A 24,865-nucleotide genomic window follows, 5' to 3' on the forward strand; every position below is an offset into this window, starting at 1 on the left:
AGGCTCGGGTAGTGAGGGGTCGCGGTGGATTGCCGCTATAGGTGCCAGCAGCACAGGGTCCCAGGCAGGGACAGATATAGGGATAGGGATAGAGACAGGTACCTTTACAGGCACCAGTACAGGTATAGGTACAGGCACATGGGTAGGCACCCGTACAGGGGGAGCCACAGGCAGAGGCAGAGGGGGTTGACCCAGTGGAGGATGAGCTTCTAGATCTGAGGGAGATCTGTCAGGGCCAGGTAGATGAGATCCAGGAGCTAGAGAGGGAGAGGGATCGGCTTAGGACAAGGCTCAGAGATACTAAGTGGGAGCAGGATCAGGCTATCCAACGCTATACAGAGGCTGAGACAGCACTGAGGGCAGGGAGATAGGCCGCGGAGGATACAGGGGCAGGATATGCTTATGTCCTGTGGGCAGGGGAGGAGATAGCCTACTAGAGAGACCTCTACTATGGTGCAGTGCTAGCAGATCAGCGGGTGAGGAGCTTCCATAGACCGTTGCGTACAACGACAGCCACGGGAGGGAGCCGAAGGAGACAGGCTTCGAGTGGTGGGGTTATGGGTCCTCCACCACCACTAGATAGAGGGGACAGGCAGGATGATCCTGGGGCGGGTCCTTCAGGGGCTCAAATTCCACCGAGGCCAGGTGGCTCCGAGGGAGGGAGTTCATCATAGCCGTAGAGGGCTCCCTTTGTATCAGTACTGTACCATTTTTGTATTGTAGACACCTGCGGGTGCTTTTGTAGCCATATGTTTTTGACATCATTGTATCATGACACTTTTACATATATATGAGATGATTCATCTTTGCGGCAGCTATATGCATGTGTACCTATGTGATGCGATGTTGTTATGTGATGTTTGTTTATGAGATGGATGCAAATATGTATATGATGCAACTCAATATTTTTGTTCTTTTATGTTTTAAAATGTTATGCATGATGCAAATGTAAATGTATGTAATGCAGATGAATATGATAATGCAAATGTAAATTGTGCTAACAGGTGTTGTGTGCAGGATGTGATGCAATTGTGATATATATATGTATGTATGAAATGCTTATATGTGGTAATGCAGGTGAAACTACATGAAATGCAAATGTTTTTGGTGTGTCATTATACTCAGTCATGTGATAGCGGGCTACGTGGACTCGAGAAGGATGATGGAAGTCAATCAAGAAAGGGGGATGGAAGACAGAAGATATGAAAGTGAAAGAGCTTCTTGTGCGTTATCATCATTGAGCTTTATTATGGCAAGTAGGTTATGACAATTGAGGCATATGTTCGACCCAGAAAGTCATTGTACCTGTTTGCATGGAGATAAGACAGTCACAAACAAGGAATGCCCCAGTTCACACTAGACTCACAGTGTCCTCATATCCTTGGACAAGTCCTAGCATTACTAAGAGACAATCCATAGACAACAAATACAAATAGGTGACGATACCCCATCCTTGCCTTTCTAGTCAAAGACATCCTGGAGATAGAATCTCTCGTCAAAGACATCCCGGAAAAGCTAAAAGACATGTCACCAAAAGAAAGATGAAATCAAAAGAAAACCAAGACTCGACACCAACATCCACTGTAGTCCTCAAGTTTAGTGTCTCTTGTCACTTGTATAAGTCTTATTTGATTGTGGTCACAATGTTTACTTTCACAGAAAGGATAGATAACACTGAACCATAATGTTGTCTGAGTTTGTTGAAAGATTTGATTTGTTGAAGCCCATTGTTGTTGCTGTGTCTTATCTGAAACTGACTGAATCCATGAAACTGATACTTTATTGCGAAGAAGATGAAACTTTATTGTGGATCTATGATTCAAATGCTACTTTATTGTGGATTGTGCGCGGATAGATTGAAGGAAGCTGGAAGAAACTGTACTCCTTGAAACATGTGATGTTCTCAGTTCCACACCCATTACTAGACGTAGGATTTGCCTTAGCCACAGATAGGATCTGATTTATTATGGATGGAAAGGGAGTGAAAAAGGAAGTTTATTATGAATGGCTAACCAATCTTGGGTAGATCAATAACAAGCCATGATGGGAATAGGTAAGTCTGTTATGAACGAATAGGTTGTGAGTGTGTGCAAAGTGAAAGGATGAAAGTGAATCCTGAAGGAGAAAGGAGCAATGTCTCTACTCATGGCGTTGGTGACCCAGTTTTCGCCATGGTACTTGCCCAGGGCGCCACCGAAGTGGTTTTCACCATTGGACGAAATTATTTCTCTTTACTTTTTTCAATTTTTCAATGTTTTTTTGTGTCACAAGGCGCTTGTTTGCCAGGTTTTCACCAAGTAACGATTTTTTTTGTTTTATAATTTTTTTGTATTTTTGAAATTTTTTGATTTTTTTTGTGTATTTTTGAATTAGGATATTCCGAAGAGCTATGTGTAGAACCTACGAAGGTGCATGCTATTGATAGGATCCTCCAAAGGTTCACCTTCTATAATTGAAAGCTGATATGCACCAGATCCATATGCTGCTGTAATAATGTAGGGACCAAGCCAGTTTGGTTCGAACTTGCCCTTCTTCTCTCTGTCTTGTTGATTTTTAGGATTTTCTCTGAGAACTAAGTCACCTACCTCAAATGTGCGATGTTTGACTTTGTGATTGTAGCTGCGACTCATTCGTTGTTGGTAAGCCTTGAGATGATTAAAAGCAGTTTGTCTTTGTTCATCCAGTAGTTCCAGCTCTTGTAAGCGATAGACCCTATAGTCTTCATCACTGATGATGTTTTGCAAAGAGACCCGTAAAGAGGGTAGCTCGACCTCAATAGGCAAGATAGTTTTAGTGCCATAGACAAGTGAATAGGGTGTAGCTCCTGTAGGTGTGCGGACACTTGTGCGGTAGGCCCAAAGTGCAGGATTAAGTTGGATATGCCAATTACGACCAGCATCGTCGACTGTCTTCTTTAGGATTTTAAGGATTGTTTTGTTAGACGCCTCAGCTTGGCCATTACCTTGGGGGTAATATGGTGTGGAGAAACGATGGGAAATATGGAAGTGGTCACAGAGTTCACGAACATCCTGATTTTTGAAGGGATGCCCATTATCAGTGATAATGGAAACAGGAATACCGTATCGGCAAATGATATAGTTGAGGATGAATGTAGCAATCTGTTTTCCAGTAACCTGTGTGAGAGGCACGACTTCAATCCATTTTGTAAAATACTCTGTGGTAGTGATAATGAATTTGTGACCATTGGAAGGAGGGTGAATCTTGTTTATGAGATCAAGTCCCGACTGACAAAAGGGCCAAGGAGACGCAAGCGGTTGAAGTTCTTGTGCTGGCGCATGTATGAGATCTCCATGAATTTGGCATTGCTTACATTTCTTGACAAACTGATATGAGTCTTTCTCCATATTGGGCTAGTAATATCTAGTCCTGATGAGTTTCTTCGCCAAGGTAGGACCACTAGCATGTGGACCACATATCCCTTCATGCACTTCCCATAACGCAATCTAAGCTTCGTCACTTTCTAAACATCTAAGAAGAGTGCCATCTAGACCTCGTCGGTATAGGATATTAGCTAAAATGACATATCGAGAGGATTGGCGAATGAAAGTGCGACGTTGGTTATTTGATAGATCAGGAGGTAGAGTATTATCACGTAGGTATGTGAAAATGGAACCATATAACTGGGATTCGAGACCGACAACACATATCATCTCAGTAGGCATGATCTCATATGAAGGAACCAAAAGGTTATCCACCAAGAACTCATAGCGGGTCTCGTTTGGAGGTAAATCAATCAGTGAAGCAATTGTAGCCATGGCATCTGCGACACGATTCTACTCTCTTGGTATCTGCTCAAAGTCTATCTTTGTGAAGTGTTGTTTCAGGTCGTCCACCATTTGTTTATAAGGCATTAATTTCTCATCTTTTTTTTGGTAATCATTAGTTGCTTGATGGATGACAAGTTGGGAGTCCCCAAAAACATGAAGTTCCTGGATCTTCCATTGAACTACAATTCGTAATCCTATTGTTAATGCCTCATATTCCACTATATTGTTAGTGCAAGGAAATGATAAGCGGTATGATTTTGGTATAGAATCCCCTTGAGGAGTTATAAAGAGGATGCCAGCTCCTGCCCCATGCTGTGTGTATGAGCCGTCAAAGTACAGTTGCCATGGCTTTGCATGTGACATTGTCAAAATGGATTCGTCTGGAAATTCTGAACTTAGAGGAACATCATCTATCATGGGAGCATCTGCTAATTGATCTACGATGGCTTGTCCTTTTATTGCTTTTCTGTCCACATACTCGATGTCGAATTCACTCAGGATCATTACCCATTTGGCTAGTCGCCCAGTAAGTGTTGCTTTATTGAGAAGGTATTTCAATGGGTCTATCCTTACAACTAACTTAGTCTTATGAGTGAGCATGTAATGTCGTAATTTCTGCGAAGCAAAAACCACGATGAGACATGCATGCTTGATTGATGTGTAGTTTAGCGCGTATCTCACCAACGTGCGACTGATATAGTATACTGCTTTTTCCTTGCCCTCAGCAATTTGTTGTGCTAAGAGTGCCCCCAGTGCTGTTGGAGTAGCTAATATGTATAGTAACAGAGGCTGATCTGGAACTGGTGACATCAGAACTGGTGGATTTTGAAGATAATCTTTGAGCGTCTGGAAAGCCTGTTGACAGTTATCATCCCATTTGAATTTGATGTTTTTATGTAGCAGGTGCTGAAAAGGATTACACTTATCTGCCAGTTGTGCTATGAATCTTCGGATTGACTAGAGTCTGCCTTGTAAGGATCGAAGTTGACTAATATTTCTTGGTGGTTGCATTTCCAAGATGGCCTTGACTTTTGCTGGATCAACTTCTATTCCTCTTTTGGACACAATGAATCCTAGGAGCTTCCCGGAGGTTACTCCAAAGACACATTTCTTGGGGTTTAATCTTACTTTGTATTTTTCCAACTGATCAAAGATGACTGAAAGTATGTCCAAATGTGTATTTCTATCTATTGATTTGCCCAAGAGGTCATCAACATAATCTTCCACGGTTACGTGCATGAGATCATGAAAGATAGTAGTCATGGCTCTTTGATATGTAGCACTTGCATTCTTTAGCCCGAAAGGCATGACATTCCAGCAAAAAGTCCCCCATGGACAAGTAAATGTTGTTTTATGTTGATCCTCGGGTGCGATCCTTATTTGATTATAACCAGAGAATCCATCCATCAGTGATAACATTTCATGACCTGTTGTGAGATCAACAATCAAGTCAATATTTGGTAATGGGAAGTCATCCTTTGGACAAGCTTTGTTGATGTCTCTGAAATCTGTGCAAATTCTGATGCTGCGATCTGGTTTACTAACAGGTACCAAGTTGGAGATCCATTTAGGATAATCAATTGGGCGTATGAATCCGACATCGAGTAATTTCTCAAGTTCTGCTTTGACTAGTAATGCCACTTGTGGATGCATTTTTCTTAGTTTCCGTTTTACTGGTTTTGCCCCCGGTTTTACTGTCAAATGATGCATTACCAAATCCGGATCTAATCCAGGCATATCAGCGTATGAGCAGGCAAAGTTGATTTGTCGTTCTTTGAAGAAACTTATGAATTTTGACCTTTCGGACTCTGTTAGTGATTGAGCTCGGAATATGTTGTGTGGAACCTCTTCTGTACCAATGTTTGTTTTGATAGTCTCCTCTACCAACATGGATGACTTTTCCTCATATGATGCTGGGAGAATGTCGAGCCTTCCATCTTCAGGCGCCTCAGAGAGGTTTCACCCTTAGATACGTCCTTTCTTTTTACTTTTTTGGAGTCAGATAGCGCCACAATGTGGTTTTCGCCATAAGACCCTTGATTTGTTCTTATTTTCACATTTTTGCGACTGGAAGGTACGACACCCTCACCAAAATATGCCACGCTATTGAGTTCTATGGTGTATCCCGCTTTATGGTCTCTAGGGGGAAGATCATCTTGTACACCCAGATAGTCAATAAAACCTTCATCGTTTTGGAATGTATCAAACTGTGCAGGTCCTTCATGATCCCAGTCAATGAGCTGGTGGTGAACAAGGGGAAGGCCGTTAATGTCTTCGAAGTTAGCGGGGCTAAGAGTGAAGATGTGGTTATATTTGGGTATGTCAAGGTAATTATCGAGGTCATCGATGGCACTCTCCTCATCAGTATCGATCGCGAGCAAATCCAAATTATCATCACTAGTAGTGCACTCTGGGACAGGTGTTCTCATCCTATGTGATTTCAACCTAGAACCTTGAGACAAGGACTGTGTAGACTCCTCATGGGTTGTTTCTTGACCAACTCTGAACTTGTTATAAAACTCCTCTTCTTCTGTGGGTTCATCTGGCTCTCTGAATGTCTCGGTGAGCTCATAGTCACTGGAAGACTTGTCAGAACCCCATTCCCATTCGTTGGAATATGTGGAATAGCGATTCTCTTGTTGAATTTTGGCAGCTTTGATTTGTAAGGCTTCTTCTGTCCTTTGGGTGTGGACCTTGGAAGTTAAGAAACCAAGTCCTTTCGAGCGTTGCACTTTAAAGAAAAAAAATATAACACCGGATCATTTAAAAAAAAAACCAAGCATTTGCCAGGAGCGTCGTCTGCCAAAGTTGAAGCTTTTGTTGCCTCCCTCCCCCCCATAGAGTGATCTCTCCACAACCACACGCTCCTCAGGTAAGGTTTTATTTTCAATCAAGGGCATCTAATTTGGTTTCATCAATAGTGTCACAAATTGATTAAAGATTGCAGAATATATATTTTTCCCTAATCTATTAAACCCAAATTTATAATAGTTCTTGCACTCCTTTTGAGTTATCACTGGAATTGTCAACAGTAGTGTGTGTTATTGATTGGCGGATCTAGTTTTGAAAGAAAGTGAGCTCGAGGATTCCCAGAAGGTCTTTTATAGATACAAATCAAGTAGCAACGACAATACAATCTTGCATTGAGTTGGATCATTTGGTGACTTAGGTAGGTCGACTTTTTTCTTCTCCAAAGTGTCAAAGGCAACTTTCATAGGAGTTTAGTGTGTTTTGATAAATGGTGATTATTTGAGTTCCTATGTAAGCATTTTGTAGCGTTCGCCATTATGATTTTTTGCTCTTACAAGAAATAAATAGTTATCATTTGTAGACCATCACCACCATGGTTTTGAATTTTGAAGGCACAAATGACCTCACAAAGCTATTACATGGGCTCAATCAATGAATCATGTTAAATGCAATCCTCCACAAGAAGATTTTTTTCTTTGGAAATTAAACTAATTGACTTAGTACTATCAATTCATCATGTCCACAATATGTTATACCAATATGTTGAAGATTTCAACATCTTTGCTTCTCAAGGGTTCTAAAAATCTACAAACATAACTTCCCCTGAATTGATACCCCTTTTAATTTAGTTTCTAGAAGAGCCATATGTACCATCTTGAGGTGCAGATCCATCCTTCACTTCATCATCTTTCTTTTCTTCTAAGTTTTGAACCTACATCTTTTCCATCTTCTTTATTTGAGTTATATCAACCTTCTTCTGTGAAAGAAAAGACTTGGTATTATTTCCTCTGCAAAACTTATTAATATTTTTCTATTTGTTACAGTTATAACATGTAATGTCTTGTGTATCCTTTCCACTTCTTGTATTGGATATGCAGTTAGCTGCCTTATGACCAAACTTGTTGCATGTATAATAGTAACTATTGAAAGATTGAGTATTCTTGCATTGTTTAGATTCATTAAACCATTCCCTATTATTAGTAAACAAATTTGTCTTTTTAAAATAATAATTCAAATGACTTGAATTACCCAACCAATAAAGACAAATATCACTAATAGTTGGAGAAATCACTACTAAATAAGTGATTTTCCTCTAAATTTTAGAGGTACAATTCCCTTGTTTGATGTAATTTAACTTTTTTAGGGGTATGCTTTTAACTAGAAAGTAGAAAAGGCAAAACTAACACCTATACATAGCCATGACACAGATGCAATTGCGAATTTAGAATCAAAGGAAAATAGAGATAAATGACACAAAGATCATAAGCAACAATTCCTTTTAGATGATATGAACAATTTAAGAATCATAAATCATTTAAAGAGCACACACAATCTGATATAATAGGTGAAAACATCAAGAAAGGATTGCAAATCAGAAAGGAAAATGACAATAAAAAGTAAATACAAATGAACACAAAGATTCCTAAAATCTCCTTCATTTCCTTGACAAAATCAGAGAATTTAAAGGCAAAGAAAATATACTTCTATGTCTCCCTCCAATATTGAATTAAAATGCCCTCCTTCTAATCAGTTATAACTCATATGTGAAAGAATAAGAAGGATTATAAATCTATACCCCTCCACCATTATCTTATTACCTATTAAGAAATTAGCAATGAGCTATTTCAACTTCTGGTAAGTACTTCTTGAAAATTAATTACAAAATTATATCTTTTAGCTTCCCACCTTCCTGTAAATACAAACATTTTAACTTATTAATGAGTTTAAATATTAAAATGAACTTTAAAATAAATGGTACTTCTTATAAATTTTACTAGCATGTGCCTATTGCCAAAACTAGATTAGCAGTAGAGATGTGACAAGTTCATTAATCCAATTCTACCATGTCGTTATAGGAATATCACTATGATGCCAATGAATATTTTTGGAGATTAAGTCCTTCCTTGAGTAGCTCCACAGTTCACCATTATTCAATGGACACTAAAATACGATCTTCTATTCACCATTATTCATTGGACAGGATCATAGTCACGACTATTGTTAGGCTCGTTCATCCTTCTTTCTTTTCTAAACTATAAATTTAAATGCATCACTTTAGCTCCATAATAGCCACATGGATATATAGTAAACATTTACATTTATTCCAAATTAAAACTTTGTCTATAGATGATATTGAAATTCAAATACTCAAACTACAAAATCTCATAATAGTATTCTCTCTGTTCTTATAGAGATTGCCTACTTGCTGAGACATTTTGCAAAACAACTACCATCTCATGCCATGTCTAAGCTTTCACAATTTACAGATATATCTAATAAGAACATTTGTAATATTTTGATCATCCACTTGTTAAATGACATTTTACTACTACAATAACCTTTTAACACATTTGATGCATTTTGACTGCTACATTCATCGCCCAAATGACTCTAGATGGGAAGCTTCCTACTCCCTTCATTGTTAACATTAGTTGGACTAACGAAGGTAAATAAAATGTGTGACAAGACAAATTTTCTCTATTCTATTTGTTAGCATTCATCATTATAGGTTATGGAAATCGGTTTGAAACCTCTGGAGCATCTTTTATATTATTATTATTTTGCCTGCAATGGTTTGAGTCTGCTCACAAGAACAATGCATCCTTCATCAAAGAGGTATGATCCAACTATGCAAAATAAGACACATCTTCTAGGGTAGCCCACATGTGTTGAATTTTGTGCAAGACCAATTTAATTGTGCAATATCTACTCCCTCTCTAGTAGCCTTCGGTATTTCTTGGTTTGTTCAGAAGTTTGTAAACTAACCCCCCAAATAGAAAACATAACCACCAAAGCATCTTTGACTGATAATCTGGAAAACATAACCACAAAATCTTATGAAAACATTTTGGCTATTTAAAGTTTGGATTTAAATATTTAACCAGAATCTCAAAAAATACTTGGGTTATATTAATGTACCATCAAATGTAGTTAGATATTGGTATTTGAATTAAAGAGGAGATTCAATGATATCGAAGAACTAGCTACTAACTCCTCGAATTCCTTCAAGTTGTTGATCTAGGTGGCTTGAGGAAAACAAAGATCAAGGATGATGAACCATTTTGTATTGATGCATCGATGATGAACCGATTTATGCTGATGCTCCGAAGTAACCAAAATAAGTAGTGGGCCCCATTGGAAAGGTCATTTAGAAATTGGATTCCCTTTAGAGCCTAGGTAAGTTGTGACATCCCTAAGTTTGACGGGAAATTTGATGTAGATGTTGTTGATGATTATATTTCTAAATTGGAGATGTATTTCTTTGTAATTTCTTAGATTAGAGATAATTATGTCTGCCATACTTAAATTAGAATTCCAGTACAACAATGTTGGATTGCTAGCTTGCTAGCCAAGGAGGAGTTGAAGGAACTCACTTGATTTAGTGAAGGAGGTGAATTTCAGTTTGGGTGGTTTCATGGAGGTCATCAAGGAAGATTTTTCCAAAAGATACAAATGAAGAAAAGTAAATTTTGTGGCAACTGTGACAGAAAATTTGTATTTGACTACATCAATACTTAACACACATTGTGTTAAAAAATTGGCATCAATAACTCTAAGAAGCATTGGTTCTTTACAAATTGTAATGTCTAGCATCCCTCATCAGTACATCTAGATGAAAATGACATCTTTAAACATCAAAATATTGGTTGAAGATAAACTCAACCCCAAAGGTAAGAAAGGCCCTAAAATATGACAGAGATTTATGCTTTTGTTTAGGTTTGAATATTGGAAGGAGACAATCATCCATACTTATCACAAGCTTTTGCAACTCATGTAGGCTCAAGGTGAGTTGCAAAATGACAATCAAAGGTGCTCCTTGTACCTACAATGGTGAGCCATTTCTAACATAGCATCACATGAGACTTTTTTTCTATTTACCATAACAAGATGTTTTATAACATAGTCGATAAGTACCTAAAATAGTGCTACTGCTAATTTTACAAAATTATTCCTATTGTCTGCAATAGGGTCATAGTAGTGTAGTTTCAAGTGACATGCAAAACAAGAAATTGTAGATAAAGAGAAAAACTAAGTCCCAATGTGTTGGAGTGTGACAACCATGTTCTCTCCAATATCCATTAGTTTGATAGCGGTTGATGCTAAGAGCCAGTTATCATAAGAGTTGAGTAGTCTGCAGAAGGGATCCAGATTCTCATTCCTGACCCCTACCCTAAACACCTCCCATGCCTCCTAGATGAAGTTCTTCCTCATCTCCCGTGCTGCCCTGTTTTGGGAAATTTCCTCATCTTCACTGTCTGACTCCTCTGATTTAGAGGAGATGTAGTTGGTGTGGTTAAAATAGATGCCAAGGGTTCTTACCCAACAATCAGAATCTAACTCTAGAATGGCATTTTCCAGGGCTTGTCCATCAGACAGGCAGACAAAGTCGTCGATCCTCTGTATGCTCACTTCCTTTGAATCAAATATGTCAACCATAGGGAAAATGACAACCTGATAAACAAACCCATCACACCAGTGTCGATTACCACCCAATATACCATTAGCCACTTGCCATACATCATTCTAGACCACATCATTTGCTTGAAATAGCTAGTTGCGTTGGGCTTGGATTGATTCCTCTCTACACAAGCAACTAAGACCAAAATGATGCACCATCGATTGAGATCGATACTTCCAGGCTTAAGAATGCAATTTGAACCATTCCTTATATAAAATTTTGGACTTTCTAGAGAAGTCTAGAGACCAGAATAGGCCCGACTTCCAATCAAGCTTCATCCGAACAACATATCTTTACTATTATGAGAACTTGTCAAGTCATTGGTCATATGTACTTTATCTAACCGACCTGATACCAATCTACCAAAGTGCATGAAAAAATAGAGGTCTCCAATTTGTCCTTCCACTAAGGTATAGCCTACCTCTAGCTAAAACGAAGCTCCCATGCTCGATCCACATTCACCGACATCCGATGCCCAATCATAAGAGAGCTCGAGATCCGCGTTGATTTTGTCTGCACCTTGGGCCATATAATTACCCATCAAAAGTTTCCATGATGGCCTAGGTACCTTTCTTATTCTTATCGGATCCCTGACTTGACTTTGCAGACCGATTTAGCCAAATCATCCTTTAGAATCTGTTTCAGCTCATTCCGCCAACCAAAAGTCAAGATTTTATCAGTGTATGATTCTAGTGAGACACCAACATTAGCTAGCTAATCAATTGCTTTATTTTCTTTGTGAAAACTGTGAGAAATTCTATAATTTTGAAATTGGTTAAGGTGCATTGCTATATCAACCAAATAGTGATGAAGCTTCCAATTGGGTGTCGAGTTGTTCTTGGTGGCATTGATTAAAATTTTTGAGTCCTCCTCTATTCCCCTTGATGTAAATCCATTATCAACACAAAATATGAGACCTTTGGATAGAGCCATTTCTTCCGCCTCATTATTAGAAGCAATGCCCATGTTTCCTGATACACTGCCCATAATGTCTCATGTATCTTTCCCAACAATACAACCATATCCCGCGGCCCCTGGGTTTCCTTTAGCCGCCTCATCAAAATTGAGTTTGATCCATCCTTTCATAGGGGGTGCCCAACTGGAATTTGCACGTTTGACACATTTGGACACTTATGTTGATGTTGGGAGGAATCAGAGAACCCCACTCCAGTTGGATTTTTTTGTCCCAGTTCATAATATATTCTATCTTCTTGCAATAAGCCTTGGTTGATATTGTTTTTATTACAATATACATTAAATTTTAATTGCCACTTAGGCAACATTAAAATTTAATCAACATAATCTAATCTAGCTATCACATTTCAACATTGACATTGACAATCTTGGAAGTGTGGCATTGTTGAGAGCCAACACTTAGGTGTGAACCCTGTCTTCACAAATTATGACCAGTTGCCATGATACTTGACCCTATCCTCATGGTGTTGGCTCAATTCATATTAGTTTTCCCAAGCCTAGAAGCCAAGTAATGTATCCAAGGGTGTCTAGAAGAATGGAGTGTATGATCATTGACTTTGTATGTTGAAACCATTATGCATGTCCCTCCATTGAGGGTATTGAGGAAGATTGGGAATAGTGTGTTTTGTGGAAGAAACATGATGTGAGAAGTTTGATGTAGAGGTAAGGGTAGAACTGAGTATTTCATATTAGGACAACAACCACAATGATTAGGCAAGTCAAATAAGGTCTCTCCAATGTTTAGGATACACAAGGGTAGCATTAGTTATGCAAGTATGCATGAGCATGGGAGTGGATAGTTGATTTTCTTTTAGACTAACTTGGGTCTATGACTCTCAATGGTGTTCATCCCAAAAGTATATGTAATATCATTCGCTTGCACCCAAGGTGTGACTAAGAACTTTGTCTTACTTGTCACTGATTTGGACAGTATTAAGAGGATCCTATAAGGATGACTATCACCATACTCTCGATGACTTCAAAACATTGATAATGAATTCATATTAGACACTCATGGATTACCCCAATTAGATATTAGTCAACTTAAGATATGATACAAGGATTACATACCACAAAGCCATTAGTATATCACCTACTCTAAATCACCACAAAGCCATTAGATATGTTTTGAGATGAAAAAGAAGAGTTAAATGGTTTTGGTTCAATTTACATTATTTCTATGTTCAAGTAATTTAATTTGGTATTAATTCTATATAACTAGTTCTATAGCCCGATTTTTTTGCCTGTGAAGAAAGACCATTGTAGACAATATCAACGAACAACAAAATAAGGAGACAATTGCTAGATTGTGGTCTAACTTGAAAAGAAAAGGTGATGGAAAATGTTATTCTCCCTGCAAAATTTGTAAGGGGTTAAAGACTAGAAGACTTCTAATCAAAACAACTAAGAAACATTGTAGGCTACATGGTCACATTGAAGGGGGACATGATTATCATCCATTGGTAAGTTTTTCATTATATTGTTTTAACAATTTATATACATAAGAAATCACTTGATGATGAGATCATGATCATGGTTTATTTATGTTGATCATTTTTATATAGGTCGAGTACCCCAGAGCACATGATATGAATCAACAAAACCCATAGAATATGGTTTTTGAAGTGGAGGAACATGGAGGTGTGAATATCGAAGCTGAAGATAATGATCCCATGGAAGATGACGATCATGAGCAAAAAAAGACAATTGAAGATGATGGTACAAATACATTGATCCATGACACATTTAGTACTGGTGCAACTGATCATGATGATGAAGATGACCTTGATGTTTTCATGATTTACCTCTACTTGAGAAGGCATATGAGGCCCTTTACGAAGGCTCCCAGACAACTCTTCTCTCTGTTGAATTGTTGTTGGTGAACTTGAAGGTTATGAATGGTTTATCCAACATAACAATCTCATGTATGTTAATGTATGTCATATATGTCATTATAGTTATTGAATGGTGAATCATGTACCATTAATATTCTTTATATCAACAAATTATATTTTTTTGTTGTAGATTGATGGGTGAGTTTTTGTTACCACCATCAAATATTCTACCTCGCTCATACCAAGAATTATTTGCCATTATGAAAGATATTGGAATGGAGTATCAAGCAATAGATACTTGTCCCAACGATCATATTATATATCACAAACAACATGAATTTTGAACTGAATGCCCTGAATGTCATATCAGTAGATATTGAACAGATCAAATAACAAAAAAGGTTCCTCGCAAGGTTCTTCATTATATTCCACGTATGCAATGATTATTCAAGTGCACTAGCTTGGCACAATTTATGGATTACCATGCACACAATAGAAGTGGAGATGACATTATTTGAATTCCTGCAGATGGCTCAACATTTATGGACATAGAGGAAAAGTGACCACACTTTAAAGAAGAACCTCATAATCTCAGGCTTTCATTGGCAGGGGACAGTGTCAATCCGTTTGGAGAGCTGAGATCTATTTACTCAGTGTGGCCTGTTTTTGTTATCAATAATAACATTCCTCCATGGATTTCAATAAAGAGGGAGCACATAATGTTGGCAATGATTGTTCCAGGTATTTAATCATTTAATAGTCATCTACATTTAATTATAAATATTGCAGTAAAATGGTCATAATAATTATGTAATGGTTTTGTTCATTCGATTAAGTAAGTAACAAGTTAAAGATATGAATGTATATATTGAGCCTCTTATCGATGAGTTGCTAGAGTTATAGAATGGTGTCACTATGTATGACATCTCTAGATCAATAGGACAAAGACAATTTCAATTCTATGTGATGCTTGTATGGACAATACACAATGTCCCAGGGCTAACACATTTTTGTGGAAAGTTATATTGTTCAAGTTTCGCATGATAATTATAATTAAAAAAATTGACATATTTAATCCATTTATACATTATTCTGTAGGTCTTCAAACAAAGGGATAATTTGCATGTCCAGTTTGTGGTCCAAAGATGAAATCTCATCATTCAAAATTTTTAGGAAAGCAAGTGTTTGATGAGTATAGGCACTTTCTTCATAAAAATCATAAGTATCAATATACTGAAAAAACATATTTTCAATGGGAAAGAAGAGAATACATCAAAGCCACGAAGAATGACACCTCACCTGTGGAAGTTGGAATATAATTGAATTACATGTGCAGGAACCTGAACCCTTTTGACGAGGATCTTGCACAGTCTCATGGATCGATAGGTATAAGTCAATACACCCTATAGAAATAGTTTATTTTTTAAAAATTACTAGGAAAACAAACTTCCCCAGTTCTTCAAAACTTGACATTAGTAGAAAATCTAATACAGTTATCAACAGTTGAGGCCCCAGTTGGACTTATTCAATTTTTAATCTCAAAGTCAACTTCAGGGCTGATTTATTCATCAACATTACCCTCATTTGTAAAATATATCTCTCATTACCAAATAACTCTCTCATTTGATGGAGTGCAGGTACCACCAAATAGGTATTTGCCAAATGTGTCTTCCTTGAGTGAGGGAAATGTAGGAATAGTCGACGAAAGTGAGACATGTAGTAGGTCTAAAATAGGGAGATCAACTAGATGTCAAAAGATTAGAAGAAAATTCAATAAACACATGGAATTTTTACTTGCTCAAGGGGGGTCATGTTCTTATGATGATGAGACCAAAGGTGACATCGAGGTGCCCTTGAGGTACAAACATCTAGAGAAACAATGGGTACCCAAGGAACTTCCTCCAATAAACATTGATTTTTGTGTTAATGAGAAGATATATTGCATAGCACCTTCGTTGTTACATGGTTTGGGCCTATTTTCCATGGACGACATAAAGGTCTGTTACAACAAAGTTGCTGAATTGATGGAGTCTGTCGGACCTTGTTATAATTACAAAAGTTGGATGCAAATTGTTCTATATAAAAAAAAGTATGCGTAGGTATGCACTGTCAGCAAATTATATACAACAGAAAGATAATGATCAAAGTAAACGAGTGGTTGTATACATTGATGGAAGGTTAAAAGCAACGGGGAATTTTGCAGGTTTTATAAATAGTACGTGACCTGGGTCAACTAATAAGAAACCCAATTGTATATTTGAGGTGTGGGAGGGAAATCATGTATTCATATGTGCGATAAAATCAATAAGTGCAGGGGAAGAGCTGCTAATCGATTACAATTTGAATCGTATAGATGCAAACAAAGTTACTATCATGGAGGTGGTATGTACCATATACCATTTAAATTAACCAACCTCCAATTAATGACTCCAATATACCATTTTATTATTAATTTTTTTTGCTAAGTCTATTGGTTTCATTTCGCTAACGTTTTTATATTTTTTCTTTGTCACAGGCTGACATGGATCCATCACATAGCACATATAGGGATGTAGGTCACGACACTTCTACCGAGCAGGTAAAACTCATTGTAATTGTACAAATTAGATAGAAGCAAACGGTTACATTATTATGTTCTTTTCTTGAGTGTTTTGGAGTAATTTTGATAGTGTTAATAATATTCTTGTCACAAATGGATGTTCGGGGAAAGGGAAAGAGACATGCAGTACATCAACACCTCTATAGGGATGTGGACCCAACAATGTTATGTGATGATGACATCACATCAACCACAAACCCTATAGAAATGATGAAAAAGTCTGTTACAAAAATTAATAGAGAGATTCTTGCTTTGGCATCCATGAGCCATCAGACTGATGAAATAAAAGAGAGGGTGCAACATTTGATGCAGACAACACAAAAATTGCAAGTAAGCAGTAATGAAAGCTTTAATTATAACAAAAGTTCAATAATGGTTTATATTTTATTCTCTTTTATGTCATTAACTAAAATATGTATGTGTTTTTTTTACAGGATTTTATGCGTCCTCATCAACCTGGTGGCCATGATCAGGGTATTGCAAGTAGTTCAGGTGATGACAATTTTCTTGGCTTATCACTTGCTTGGCTTATCACATTGAGTACCCAAAACACATCATACTTGATGCTGTCAATGTTCATAATAAAGGTTCATCCTTGTTTACAATTCTTGTAGTTTTCATATATTTAACGTTTATATATTTAATGTACTATTCTTCAGGTGCTATCAATGTTCCTGTGCAAATGCCGCCTCCTCAGAGGTTATCCCCACCTGTATTGACGACTACAATGTCGGCAACACGTAGTATCCAAACATCGTCTACTGCACGCCATGTTGGCCCGCCCACTATTGGTAGACCCCTTTTTTTCTCTATCTTCTGTTATGTGTTTATTTCTCTTCAAGCGTTCTTTCTTGGGGGAATTTCATAGTGGATTCATTTTCTGCAGCAAGAGATGCACATGAGGATTCACCAGAGGCAACTACTACTGATAACATACCATCATTTCTTGGATCTTCTCATATTTCTAGTACGGGAACATTGCAGGCCACATTGGTGGTGAGCAACAAAGAATTGATTCCCTTAAAGATACAGAAGGTTTCAGGTACTTTAAAATTATTATTATAGATAGTCTAATTGTAATTTACTTATTGATCACTCATTTTGGACTAATGATCCCATGAAGTTTTTGCAGGAAATGATATTTTTTATAATAAGCTTAATGACATTGCATTGCAGATATTTGGGCCCACCATACGTAAAAGGTGGAACATCATATGTGAACTAACCCTAATCCACTATTTTGATTTCATATTATTGCTAGAATAGTTTTCCTTTGATCCATTTCTTAAACTATAATAAAGGTAGCTTCAGTTCATTTGTGAATCTAACAGGTTTGTTTTTTCTTTTAAAGGTGGAATGACCAAGAAAAAAGGTTAAAAGATGAATTGACAAACCATATGGTTGAGTTGTTTGGAAATGACACATTCGACAAAACCAAGCTCCTTGAAAAAGATGACACATATCTAAAGTATGTGAGGGACCAATATAGGACCCATTTAGAGAACAACGTAAAGTATGAGCATCCCCCCATGATTCCAGAGAGGGAGTGGAAGGACCTGATTTTGGATGCCAAGGAGAGAATTGAAAAGAAAAAAGGAAATACACCAGCAGATGCCAAAAGAAGTAATGGGATACTATTAAGAATGTAATTATGTACTAATTCATTACTCTTTATATTTATATAATCTAACATATTTCAACATTTTCATAGATTGAGTGACATGTCAGAGGAAACGAAGGAAAGACAAGAAAAGCACAGGCAACGCAAACTCGGCTCTTGTGGTTATATGAAACTTATCGCATGAATTGTAAATATCAATAAATGAAATATTGCATCAAAATATTTATAAATTGCAAACAATTTTTTTTTTGATCAAACAATGCAAGCAAAAATGTATGGCTCTAAATTCAATAGAGCGCCCACAAGAGATGACAAGAGAATTGCCTACCAGCAAGGCTATACAGCCATGGCTGAACGGCTACAAGAATTGAGTGGGCAAACACAAGATTCTGGTGCATCCGTCACATAGGTAAATAAGCTAAATGAAAATTCTTTTAACTTGAATACTTTACCAATAATCTAATTGATGTTGAGTTCCAACATAAAGTGACTATATTTGTTTTAAATAAGCAAGCAATGATAACAATGTGTATGATATTGGAATGCAGCTTGCTGATCGTCAAACACAACCTGCACATGAAGGTCTGGATGTGCATCCCAGTAGTGGAGGTATTCATTTGCTATTAAAATTTATTTTTGTAACTATTAATACAATTAAACATCTTAAATTGTAATTAGCGTAGTAATTAATGTAATATTTTTTGTTAATATTTTAGAGCATGTAGTCGGTGGTGACCAAGTGGAGCACGATCTGGGTACACAACATCAAGAATGTGATATTCCCCAATCAGGTAAAGAGGACCACTATTATTCCTTTAAACAAATTCAATTGCAATTGGTGTTCAACATTAATGTAAATTTTAGTATTTCAACTCCAGAGGATCTAGAGGGTGTTCAACATGGTGAGGTTGAGGCTAGACAAAATGATGTGGCCCCATCAGGTAAAGAGCGCCACAATTATGTTCTTTAAATTAATGAAATACTTGTAACAATAATAAAAAATGTTTTGAATTTAACCCATTTCTTTTTTATTGCAGAGGACCCCCCTTCACTTCAGTGTCCTCGTCCTTAGTATGGACTAGGCATACATCGAGATCACGAGAAAATGGTAGAACAATTGAAGAGGGGGGAAATGATGAAGAACACGATGCTCCACTTATTCTTTACATATCTTCAAAGAAAAAACAAAAAAAGAAATTATTGTAATCTACCTTATTTGATAATGACTAATTTTTATGTGTTAATGAATGTAATTATGTGCTACTGAATGGTTATGAATGATATGTGTTAATTAATATTGATTAATGTTGCATGTTAATTAATGTTAAACAATGTTATCTGTTAATGAACCTTATGTGATATTAATGAATGAATGATATTTTATTATTGGTAGAAAGAATGAATGAATGTTAGATGTTAACAGGGAATTTAGAGTGATGTTAGGGGGGGAGGGGCCAAATGAGCTTCCACCTTCATGTGGTTGGCCCTGTTAAGTAGAGAATATCAAACTATTCTCAAAACCAAGCGAAGCTCAATAATATAACACACTTTTCAATGTTTCATTATGTTGCACAATTAATCTTAATTGCAGGGTCCAACAGAGCCAACGCGAATACCACCACCACAAGTTGTTGGGTATAATGAACTCCCATATTGTCTTGTATGTACACTAATAGTATGAGTTGATTCTAGTGTTGATATCCATGGTGGGATTGCAAAAGTTATAAATACGTCTAATCCTTGTAAGTTTTTTTATTAGTTGACATTTTCTTTAGCATTTTAAAAATTTCCTTCTCATTTTAAGTCTAACCACTTTTATGTGAAATTTATTTTTCTAGTTTTTTACTATCTGCTAGACATTATCGATACAAGGACTTGCATTGCATCCATTTTTTCAATTAGGTATTATAAAGGGTAGGTTGTATTTGTAAATGTCTCTTTGAGTTCATCCAAATTTTATAACTATTACCTCACATCTAGTTATTGCTGCAATAGGGATTATGGCCATCATAGGCTATGATTGCAACCTCTTGGTGCCATAGAATCTCTTTGTTCTTAAAATTATAGTGAACTATCAGGTACATTCCCTCTTTTGCATTCCAAATTGTAGCGGTCAATGCACATGACCAGGATTCCTTTGACCTCTAGAGCATAGTATTATCTTTTTAGTAATAGAGGGAGGAACCAAGTATTCAAATTGGTACCAAGTGATATAATATTACTACTGCTTCTATCTTTCTTTTTTGCTTCATGGTTTAAACTATTCATTTGTTCTTTTTTGCTTCGTGTTTTGAACTATTCATTCAAGAACTTATTGTCTTTTTCTTTAGTTCTATATAATTTTTTTATGCATCTTGGATTTACAAGTGCATCATAACTCACATCCTCTAGCGGATTTTGCTACTACTTGCATTCTTGAAAGTGCATGCAACTTTGCAAATGAATCACTATTTTTCCGCCACCAAAATAGTACAACACACAACCTTTTTGCACAGAGATCTAGAGTAGCAATCATCAATTATAGATGATTATAACAAAAAACTGATTTTCACAATGAAAGAATCCATAACACCATTTGCAAATAAAGGAACTGGCTTTGTATTAATCTGAAAATAATGTATTGTTCTTCAGTACAGAAAGAAAAACTGTTCTTCGCTTTTTTTTTATCTATTTTCTCCTACCAAAACACTCCCCTATCAAATGATTACATCGAATATTATATAACATATCAAAATTTCATGCCTTTTGATCGAAGTCTTTTGAAAAAAAAAGAGAACTAACAACTAGTCACTTAGTTAAATACAAATGCACACTAGTTAGATGTGCTAGATTCTTCTCATTGTATCTGGTATCATAATCATGGATGGTGTCTCAGGCTTCTACTTCCATCAAAACCATGCTCTCTATGAAGTCTGCCACCTTTTCAACATCCTGGTCTTCTGTTGCTTTTAGTGCACTCCAGAGTATATGCTAGTAGTCACAGGTCCAACCCACCTTTTCCTTTTGTTCTCAATTATTGCTGAGCAATGAGGGAATACTGTTTGTTTTTCCATTGAGGAAGGTTGCTTGTTCTGCTCTCAACTCCTCTAGGTATTCTTTGTGAGCCTTTATCAAATCTTCACAATTTTGTATATCACTAGGCTGTCTCTCATCCCTATTTTGTAGTTCTAGGATTTTCTCATGTAGCCGCTGTTAGGTCCCGGAGATAACTGAGAGGGGGGGGGGTTGAATCAGTTGTCTAATAAATTCAAACCAAAAATAATTAAACCAACTTAAAGCTTAATACCAGTAAACCAGTCTAATATGCCGGTAGATAGTTTTAATAGTTAATTGCAATACCAATAAGGATTAATGCATGAAACAAAAAGACAAAGTGATCCACAACACATAACACCAATATTTGTACGTAGAAACCCTGTAAGGGGAAAAACCATGCTGGGAAACCTTACCCACAATCAGATGATACTACTGCAGATAGTAAGTGTATACAAATGGGGTCTGCACATGCAGAAAGGCCAAGTGCCTAGAGCTCACTGCTCAATCACAAAATGGGAGTCACTCTGACTACAATTGGATGGTTAAATCCAATAAGAATGTACTGCTCAAAATAGCATCTTCATATGCTAGATTCAGTACCGGTGTAGTTCTGATTGTCTTCACAAAAACCCTCCTTCAACTTTCAAATGATGTCTATGTGTATAGCTCTGCTTATTCTCGCATATACCTTCACACAATCCTTTTTCGCATTCCACATTCGATCTTACAAATAAGATCTTATATTTATACCATACCCTAAGACCAATTTTAGTAGGTCGGCTCTAAAGGATAATACAATAAAATTAATTTACAAATCAATTAATACTTGATGCAATAACTGATTCAACATGTCGGCTCAATGCATTTACAACAACAATAAGTCATCTCCATAGTGTGCCATGCTGATCTGGAAAAGATAAACCTGCTGGTGTAACCTGGACCTATTTGCCGGTAACAACAAATATGCAAATACGAATATACCAATAAACAAAACTCCAAGACAAAGTGTCCACATGATGTCTTCGACATAACCAAGTGTTTTCCATGCCCTTCCAAGTGCCGATGATCATTATATCCTACCGGTGTACCAGATACCGGTGACTGTGCATAAGTCATTTGCTTGTCGATGAATGTTGTTGATTCTCAAAAGTGCCAGAGTTGATAAGTGTTTAGTAGGTGTTGACATCAATGACAAAACCATACCAAAATACCAACAATCTCCCCCTTTGGCATTGATGGCAACACAAGATGGAAAAACCATCAAAGTGCCAAAACAGAACTGCCAAATACCAAAAACCAACAATCTCCCAAAAAGAGATCATAACCAGAAATCAAAATACAGATATAGAGAGTAATAATCTCTCCCAAATAACAATCTCTCCCCTTGGGAGAAACATGTGTTTTCCTTGTGTTTTTCCATACCAATCTCTCCCCCTTTGACATCAAATGCCAAATTTATTACCAAGCCAAGTTCATATACAAAATACCAATCAATTTAGTATACCAACTACTTCCCCTGAGAAGTAGCTTCCTCATCAAAGCTGGAGTAAAAGATTTCTTTGTTAATTCTATCGGTTGATGAAAAACATCAACTTCCTAAGTCTCTACCGGTGGGGGTATGACCCCAAGCTGGTCTTTGAGATATTTAAAAGTCTCCTTAGGTAGAGGTTTAGTGAAGATATCTGCAATCTGCTCTTTAGTATTCACATAAACCAGTTTTATCTCTTTTGCTTCAACATTTTCCTTTAGAAAATTCAGTTTAATAGAAACATGTTTGGTTTTAAAATGTAATACCGGATTCTTAGATATATCAATTGTTGCAGTGTTATCACAATAGATAATAATAGGTTCCTTGCATTTTACCTTTATGTCTTTCAACATTTGCTTAAGACATAGTACCTATGTACAATTAATTGTTGCTGCAACATATTCTGATTTTGCTGCTGATAAAGATGTACAACTTTGTTTCTTACTCAACCAAGAAACTAGTCTGCTTCCAAGAAATAATCCACCGCTGGTGGTGCTTTTTCTATCATCCACATCTCCTGCCCAATTTGCATCTGTGTATGCACATAATTCAAAGTTTTCATCTCTAGGATACCATAATCCAAGATTTATAGTGCCTTGTAAGTACCAGAAAATCCTTATTACTGCTGATTCATGATTTTCTCTAGGATTACTCTGAAATCTTGAAACAATACATACTGCATTCATAATATCAGGTCTTGTTTGTGTCAAATACAGTAAACCTCCTATCATAGATTTGTATCTAGTTGGATTAACAGGTGTAGATTCATCCCTTAGTGATAGTTTGTCATTTGTAGTCATAGGTGTGTTTACCGGTTTAGAGTTCTCCATCCCAAATTTCTTTAGTAACTCCTTTAAGTATTTGGATTGACTCAAGAATATACTTTTATCAATCTGTGAAATCTACAATCCTAATAAGAATTTTATTTCTCCAATCATAGACATTTCAAATTCTTGCTGCATTTTAATAGAAAATTCTTTACATAATCCATCTTCTCCTCCAAAGATAATATCATCAAAAAAAACTTCTATAACCAAGATGTCATCATTAGTCACTTTATAATATAAATTGCTTTTTGCATTACCTTTAGAAAAACCAATCTTCAAAATATATTTATCCTATCTTGCATACCAAGCTCTTGGAGCTTATTTCAATCTATACAAAGCTTTTCTTAACCTGCAAACCATATCTTTGTTATTTGTCAAACAAAATCCATCAGGTTGTTCAATGTAAACTTCTTCTTCAAGATCTCCATTCAAAAATGCACATTTAATATCCATTTGATATACTTTGTAGTTCTTATGTGCTGCAAAAGCCAAAAATAATATGACTGCCTCAATTCTAGCTACTGGTGCAAAGGTTTCATTGTAATCAATTCCTTCTTTCTGAGAATATCCCTTACACACTAGTCTTGCTTTAATTCTGATAACCTTACCATCTTCATTAAGTTTGTTTCTGAATACCCATTTGGTTCCAATTACATTTTTATCTTTAGGTTAGGGAACTAATGTCCAAGTGTTTTTCTTCTCAATTTGTTCTAATTCTTCTTCCATAGCTTTAATCCAATATTTATCTTCACATGCCTCATTAACTGATGATGGTTCAATTTGAGAAATAAGACATACCTCTTCATTTTCCAATCTTCCTCTTGTCATAAATCCTTTATACTTGTTCCCAATTATCTGATCTTCAGAATGATTCAATCTTACATACTGGGGTGTCTTTGTTTGTTGCTGTTCCTCAGTTACTCTAGAATTTTTAGATGATACCGGTGTAACTAGATCTTCATTCTGTACCGGTGGATTCAGTGTAGGTTCATTTGTCAAAATTTTTGTTGCTGGTTTAGAGTCTATATACCTTGAAGTTCCTCTGAATTGTTCATCAATCTTTACATTTGTACTCTCAACAATTTTATGCAATCTTTTGTTAAAAAATCTATATGCCTTGCTCTTAGATGAATAACCAAGAAATAATCCTTCATCACTTTTAGGATCAAATTTTCCAATATACTCATCTCTTCTGATATAGCATTTACTTCAAAAAATTCTGAAATA

This window comes from Cryptomeria japonica, chromosome 6 (assembly GCF_030272615.1).
Source record: "Cryptomeria japonica chromosome 6, Sugi_1.0, whole genome shotgun sequence".
NCBI classification, from domain to species: Eukaryota; Viridiplantae; Streptophyta; class Pinopsida; order Cupressales; family Cupressaceae; genus Cryptomeria; species Cryptomeria japonica.